Source organism: Chaetura pelagica, unplaced genomic scaffold (assembly GCF_000747805.2).
Source record: "Chaetura pelagica isolate M959 unplaced genomic scaffold, ChaPel_1.0 scaffold199, whole genome shotgun sequence".
Lineage (NCBI taxonomy): Eukaryota > Metazoa > Chordata > Aves > Apodiformes > Apodidae > Chaetura > Chaetura pelagica.
Genome location: NW_009970714.1, coordinates 1,237,237 through 1,245,196, shown reverse-complemented (window position 1 = coordinate 1,245,196; position 7,960 = coordinate 1,237,237).

The window sequence follows — 7,960 nt, the reverse complement described above, 5'->3', positions numbered from 1 at the left end:
TTTCCCTACCAGTTTTCCTCAGCTGATGGAGCAGGGCTCAGCATCAAGTAGGATGGAGTGAGGGAGGGAATGGGAGCACCTGCTGAGCTGCTGATGCTCAACAGCCTTAAGTCCAATCCCCTCCTTGTGTGGATGCATCCATCTGGAGGAAGACCAGCCCTTCTCCCTGCCAGGCTCCTTTTACTCCCAGGCATTATGAAAAATATGTGTTCCCCCCATGGCTCTTTTGTGACCCAGCTGATGCTCTTTGATGCTGCAGTGCCCCTAGAAGTGGGGTGGCTGTGCCTGAGCACCTGGGGAGCCACAGCAGGACACAAAACATTGTGAAATTAAATCCAGGCTGGATTAGACAGCCTGGCTGTAAAAGTGGGCTTCAGCTTGGAATTAAGTACCAGAGTGTTGCAAGATGCAAGGTAAGGTAAACCTAAAGGCTGTGAAAGCAAGGTGAGAAAGCTTACCTAGTCTGTGGCAGTGGGGAGGATGCCAAATCCTGTTCCTCTGCCATCAGTAAGTCCCTCATGAGCTACTTCAGTGGCAGCTGAAGGACCTTCTGCAGAACATCAGCACTGTGATGCGATCTGTGAGGTGGATGGGTAGGGTTATCACTCTGTTCCTGGGCATATCTATGCATGTACTGCAAAGAGGAGCCAGGCAAGAAATGTAAGGGCTGCTGCACTCACAGTCCATTTGAGTCACATGTGACTTCATTTTTCAGTCTCCTCCAGCTCTGGCTACTCATGCTTTAGCCATCACCTGTCTTAATCTTTGCCTCTGCCTCCACAGGCTGAGTTTCATCATCTGCAAGGAGACACCACTCCTCTCCCATTCCTGTTTACTCCACTATCCTGCTCCTTTTTTTAGGACATAACATTGCACCTAAGCTCATTCAAGCTGTGAAGTACTGCAGCTGGAGCTCCAAAAAAAAGGTTCTGGGTTTCACCTAAGGATTTACCTTGAAGATACCTGTATTGCTATTCCTATAGCTATAGTATTGCTGATGCCCTGTCAGGGTGAAAAAGCAAACAGAGGGACTGCTCAGCATGTTTTAGCCTGGGTGACCATGCCTTCACCTTACCTTTTCATCTTTGTCACAGGCAATGTCAACAAGTGTAACAGGAAAGCTGCGCCGGGAGAAGCTGTGCAGGAGCAATAAGAGGTTGCAGCGAAGCTTCCCCATCCTCCCATGTCCCAGCTCAGGTGTTTTAATGTGTGGGGAGATTCCCATGGGTGGGAATGCAAAATGTATGTTCATGTTGAGTTTGGATCAGCATGTGGCTGTGTGGGAGAGGAGTTTTAGCTCCAGGGTTATGTTTTCATTACATGAGATTTGTGCTGTAGTGAGTTAAGAGATTTCAGGAAAGAAATCGAAGTTCCTGCCATCAGGGTAAGTCCCATCAACAGCAGAGTAGCTCCCTCCCCATCCCTGGCCTTGCTTGTCCAGAGCACTTGCCAAGAGTTAGGTGTCCAAGGGAGGCCTTGTCCTTCTTGCAAAAGCCATGTATATGAGAAGCAGAGACACATATTGGAGATGCTGGAGGCCAATATTCAAACAACCCTGCACCTTATTTGCACCAGGGATTTGAAATCCAGGCTCCCACTTCCAGGAGAAAAACACTCCCATTCGGATGTAAGAAGTGGGACATGAACTCTCCTGCTAAAGCATTTCTACTGTCCCTAAATTGCTCAGAAGCTTTGTCTGTCTTTGGGCCAGCAAGAGAGGATGCAGTCCTCACTGCAGAGCTTATTGGTGGTGTGAGGTGTGAGTCTGTGCCCCTGGAGGCTGGAAGTGCTCTGAAGTGTGTGAGACTGTGCAGGAGTGTAGCTGGGGGCTCGCACAGAGCATCCCTAGGACTACAAGCACGACCAGGAGCAGCAGGGAGCTCTAGGATTTCCCATGGCATTAGGAGTCCTGAATTAAAACCAGAGACACTCCCATTATGTGTGTTACGACTTCAAGGGACTCAAAGATTAAGCCAGGTGATTTTATTTTATTTTTATATGCAAGGTGTGCTGAGCATGTACAATCCAGCAGTTTCCACACACTTTGGCGTGCCAAACTCTCCCCTGAGCATGACCTTCCTCATCCCCACGGTCCTTCTCACCACCCCCCAGCCCTCTTGATCCCCACCTACTCTTTCAAATCAGCAACTTTGCTTTGTTCTCCCCCCTTTGTACTCCTCCTCATCGGAAGCTGCCATCACCAAAGCGAGTGCATTGCTCTTACTAATAGCAAAGTAATCAATTTGAGTTACTCTATACATTAGTAATGGCCGTGTAATTCTAGTGCAAATTAGGTTTGGGCAGGCTGTGAAGCCTGAGACATCTTGTCTTCCTGAGCAGAGCTTGGATTTACTGTCCTCTGGGGAAGGCCACAGTGAAAACCCCCTCTCCCCCCCTCACAAATCCTCTCTTGATTGGATACAGTATGGTCGTCTGATTAAAATTGTGCACTCGTTCAGAAAATGATTTTCAGCCAGTGCTTCACAGTAAATTATTCCCCCCCCCAAGACAACAAATTCTTACAAGTACAGCTGGAGACAGAAGAAGCTTAAGGAAAGCATGAAGTTGTCTTTCAACAAGTGGTATGGCCTTGCTTCTAGGTGGTTAGACACCAAGTGGAAGGGCTGAATTTACCATCATTTTGTTGTTGTTTCCCTGGAGGGACTGTGGCAGCCTGTGGAGTGAATAACAACAGGCAGCTTTAGGCACGCTGTATTAAAGATGAAAAATGTAATGTTTATATACAACTAAATGTAAATCTGATTTCCTCCCTTCTGAGAAAAAAAAAACAACCCTAAAAGCAATGAAGTCTATCGGTGGCAATGAACCATCTGACTCTTTAACAGTCGTGGAAGGAGAAGGAATTTGGCACATGGTGCAAAATAGCAGAGACTGTGTCACACCTGGTCCCAGCTTCCCACCTGTGCTGCAGCACAGGCTCTCTGCACTTCAGATTTGCTCCATGAGAGGTGGGTAGTGTGGGGGAGGGAAGGGCTGTTTATTAAAATCAAGAAAAGATGTTTCTCGGCATATTGGCACTGAGCTGGGAAAGAGCAGCTGGGTTGCCCACTCCCTCTCCCGGGCCCCGCAGGGTCGTTCCTCACGGGGGTTGCTCAGTGCCTTTGTCCAGCCAGTCTGAAATGTCACATTTCCTGCTGCAATTAGCAGGAGCTTTTATCCGCGGGATGTGTGTGTCTGTGTGTCTGAGGGGGTGGTGTTTTCATTCCCTCCAGGTGAATGTTTTAGTAAGCACCAGCCAATACATAATGCAAATACTTGAAAAGAAACATTTTACTTTTACTGAAGGCTGTTATTGCAGCTTTGGTGACCTTTCTGAGGTCCCTGGGAACTTGAAAGGAGGAGTGGGCATGTAAAAGGAAGCGTGATCTTGTTGGGAAACAGGAGAGAGGTGGTTTCAGCGAACTCAGTTCCCAAAGGAGCTGCTCTCACCTTTGTAGGGCTTGTCAGTGCCACCAGGCTGCTGGGACCCAGCAGCAGCCCCTCCTGAGGCCACCTCCGGGCAGCTGGCAACAAAGGGCCACCATTTTTTGGTGGAGATGGGGCGAGAGATGCTCAAGGGCACATGCTGCAGGTACAGTACTCCCTGGTAACACACCAGCCCTGTGCCCAGCTCTGAGGGTGCTGGGTATCCCTTTGCTGGAGGGAATTGAGTCCAGGCAGTGGGGCTGGCTGAGCAGGGCAGGGGGCCGGGTGGAGAACCTGCTTCAGGGGACTCCAAGGCAGCAAAAGCATGCTAGGAAAATGCACAGTACAAGTTTAGGGCTTGGGTATGGGACTGGCTGCACCAGGGCAGTGCAACATTTGGAATAGTTTCTACCACAGACTTCAGAGCACAGGAAGGAAGCTCAAAGCTCGAAAGAAAGGACCTTGTGTACCAATTAGCACCTTTTCTAAATCACTGTTACTCCATGTTGTCTGACATGTGTCCATGTATCCTGCTACATATGTTCTGTGTGTCCTGCTACATGTTTTCTCACACCGTGGGGATGTTGCTGTTTCACTTTTGGGGTGACTTTGCACAAGGCCCAGGATACTTTTGGTTTCCAGCTAATCCCCCTCCCACTTTTCCCTCTACCTTATCATTTTTCATAGAAATCATAGAATCACAGAATGTTTGGGTTGGAAGGAACCTTGAGGAGCATCTAGTTCCAACCCACCTGCATGGGCAGGGACATGTCCCAATAGACCAGGTTGCTCCAAGCCCCATCCAACCTGGCCTTCAGTAAGAGGCCTTTTCAAGTACTTTTTCCTCTTTTGGTCTTACTTTTCTTGTTCTTCCCTCATTATTCAGTGTTCTGGCCCTGCCTTTGCTGCACAGCTCACAAGGTCTTGTCCAGTTCAGACTGGGCTGATCTGCAGGGAAAAATGGCTAGATTTTGAATATACAAAAGCAAAAGCATGAAACCAAACATGTTAGTAAGGGGCAGGCTTTAATTACCTAGTTATTATTGGATTATTCCAGAGTAGAGGAAATATGAGTAATGCTATGTCTGTGCTTCTGGCATACGACTGCTGTCAAATTCAATAAGGACTTATTAAACATCACAGAGGTGTGACTAAAGGAAATGATGAGCAGAATGTGGAAAATAGCAATCATGGTCCTATTGTGTGTGCTTTGAATTTCTGATTTGAGGGAGTGGGGAATGTCTGTGAGGGAAGAACAGGAAGAAATTGCCATATTTTGTCATCAAAGAAAATCACAGTTAAGCTTAAGGGAAAACATGAAATAATGGGTGTTCCTCTGGCCCAGGTGACCCAGGGTGCTGCTGAGTCTTCTGTCATAGCTTTCCTGAGTGTTGATGCCTGCTGGAGTCATGACTTATTCCCTTTACAGGAGACAATTGTTGACTGAACCGTTCAGAACTGATCCTGAAAGGAGAGACCAGAGTGCAGGTCTGTCCTCTGTGCAGTCAGCACTACAGGGTCATGGTCTCCAACTCTCTTGCCTAGGTGTGGTGCATCTTGGGCATCTCAGCTCCAATTCCAGGGCTTGGCATACTCTCAGCCTGTAGGAGGGCTGGAATGGAGTTGCTGCTGGTTGGATCTTTTTCTTGCTCTTTAGAAACTCAATTTTCCCATCTGTCAACCCCACAGTGTACCCAGTACCAAGATATACCTGTTCTGCACAGGCTGCATTGTGGCTTACTGGTGATGTTTTGGAAAGCAGCAGCTCTACTTCAGTGACACAAAAGGATGCACCACATCTGAAGATATCCAATGTGAGATCCAATCTCTGGGAGAGGTAGGAATTTGGGTTCCTATCTCTGCTTCATGCCTTCTAACCAGCTCATGAACCCTGCCTCTTGCCCCGCCCCCAGCTTTCTGGCTTCATCCTTCAGAGGTACATCTCCTCCTGTAGAAGGCACAGGGAGATCTCAGGTTTAGGCAGTCTGGATCATCCTAGCATAGCAAGGATGATAAAATAGTGCCTCATATTTTTACTGTCACTGTGCACATGTTAATCACCTAAGCAACTCACCCAAATTGTGCCTGCATCCTCTTGAATCACTCTTCCGAGATGCGCATTTATTTAGGAGTCAGCACAGGAGGCTGCTCTGGAGAGTCAGGGCCTGCTATGAAACATGCAATTATCTCCTCTGAAGATGTTTAATTGTAGAGCCAGATTTGCTGCTTATATAAAAACTGCCAAAACACTGTAACCCCACTGGGCCCCTGCCAGCCCATGCCAGTGGCCATTGGCTCTGTCCTCCCCATGTCTCCCCTTGTATTACTGCCTCTGTCTTTAAAACAAAGACATAATTGAGAAACATTTGCCTGTTTTCATGCATTAAACAATGAGAACAGCAAACACAGAGGATTTACATCACTTCTCTCAATACTGAACATAAGTGTCTTCCTCTGGAATGAGTTTTGTAACAGCTGTGATGTTTGGAGATGTGGCACAGCACCATTAACAGCTCTCCAGAACAACTCTGTTACTTTTAAGTAGAGCATTACAGGGCTGAGTACCATTTCTTTCAGGGATGCAATTAGGTGGGTGATGGAGTGTGATGCATGGTCAGGTGATTGATCAAACTGATCAGCTACTGTCCCATAGTAATAGAACAATCAATGACCATGATAAATATTTAGTAAAAGAAATGGAAATTAAGGAGCAGGGAGGTCTGAACCAGGTGCTTGTGGGGTTTAACAGGCACAGCAGCTGTGTGCTAATCAACCACTGAGAGAGAGAAAAATAAAAGCTTGACCTTAGCTCTCTGGTTACCTGCTTAGCCACCTGTGCTGCAGAGCTGCCTCCCCTGAGCCTGCAGGGACAATATGGGAGAGAGAGAGGTTGCATATCATAGTGTGAGGATGTCCTGGTGGGCTATGTAGCCTGGATCCTCTGTAAGCTCTTTCAGAGAGAGAAGAAACCCTGACCTCTGCTGAATGAACCACACTGAACTCACTTTATAATCAGTCATAGAATCACAGAATGGTTTGGGTTGGAAGGGACTTTGAAGATCATCTAGTTCCAACCCTCTGCATGGACAGGGACACCTCCCACTCAACCAGGTTGCTCCCAAGGAGGGGGCATTCACAACTACTCTGGGCAGCCTGTTCCAGCATATCATCATCCCCACACTAAAGAATTTCTTCTTAATATCTAATGTCAATCTACCCTCCTCAAGTCCCCCTTGTCCTGTCACTCCATGCCCTTGTAAAAAGTTCTTCCCCAGCTTTGCTGTGGGAACCCTTCAGATACTGGGAGACTGCTCTGACAGAGAAAACCTTCTCTTCTCAACAACTCAACTCTCTCAGCCTGTGCAGAGGTGCTCCAGCTTTCTGATCATCTTTGTGGTGCTCCTCTGGTCTCACTGTAACATCTCCGTGTCCTTCTGTGTTGGGAACTCCAGAACTGGACACAGCACTGCAGTGGGGTCTCATGAGAGCAGAGTAGAGGGGGAGAATCACCTCCCTTGACTTGCTGGCCACGTTTCTTTTGAGACAGCACAAGACACAGATGGTTTTGTGGGCTGCAAACACATCACTGGCTCATTTTGAGCTTCTCATCAACCAGCACCCTCAAGTCCTTTTCCTCAGGGCTCTTCTTAATTCATTCTCCACCCAACCTTAAATTGTGCATGGAATTGTCCTTATCCATATGCAGGACCTTGTTGAATTGAATGGTGGAATGTGTGTGCATCTAGTCCTTTACACACACATTTTAGGATAGGATAAGTAGCTTTTTATGCTCTGTTGTCTCTGGTGACAAGATTTCCCTGTAAGCAGTGCTAGAGCACATCACTATTTGAGATGTGCAGGGAGGTGCTGTTCATTAGATGCTCTTTTTTGACTTCCTAGGCAGGGCTGCAGGTTTGCAGCACTCCTATAATGAAGTTTCTAATTTTGAAGGCAAAATAGACACACTGTCTCAAGGTCAAACATGGAGTCAGTGAAACCCAGAAGTCCTGGCTCCATTGAGCAAGGCTTAGCCATTTGATTAAATTATTGCACTGATTTTTTATCTCTTTTTTCCTGTTGTAATGCTATTATATTCTGCTTAATAAACTGCACATATTAACGGTCCATCAACATATTCTAGAGAAATAAAATGAATTGGGAATTTCAATCTGTTCTGGTTTGGTGGGTTTTTTGGTAGCAGGGGAAGGGCCACGGGAGTGGCTCTGGTAAGAAGCTGAGAAGCTGCCCCTGCCCCAAAACCCAGCCAAGGAGCCATTAGAGAAACAATAAATGCACCTCAGTGATTAACATACAAAAGAGCAGCAACAACACCTGAGCAGAGAAGCACTTGGGGGAGAAGAGCTGTGCTGGAGGAGAGCGGTGCTGGGGAAGCAGAACAGGGCTGGTGGTTGGTGAGGAAGAAAGGGATGAAGGTGCCCAAGCAGAAGTTTCCCTGCAACCCATGGCGAGATGGCAGCTGTGCCCCTGCACTCGTGGAGGAACGTGGTGGAACATTCCCTGAAGGTGCCAGGAG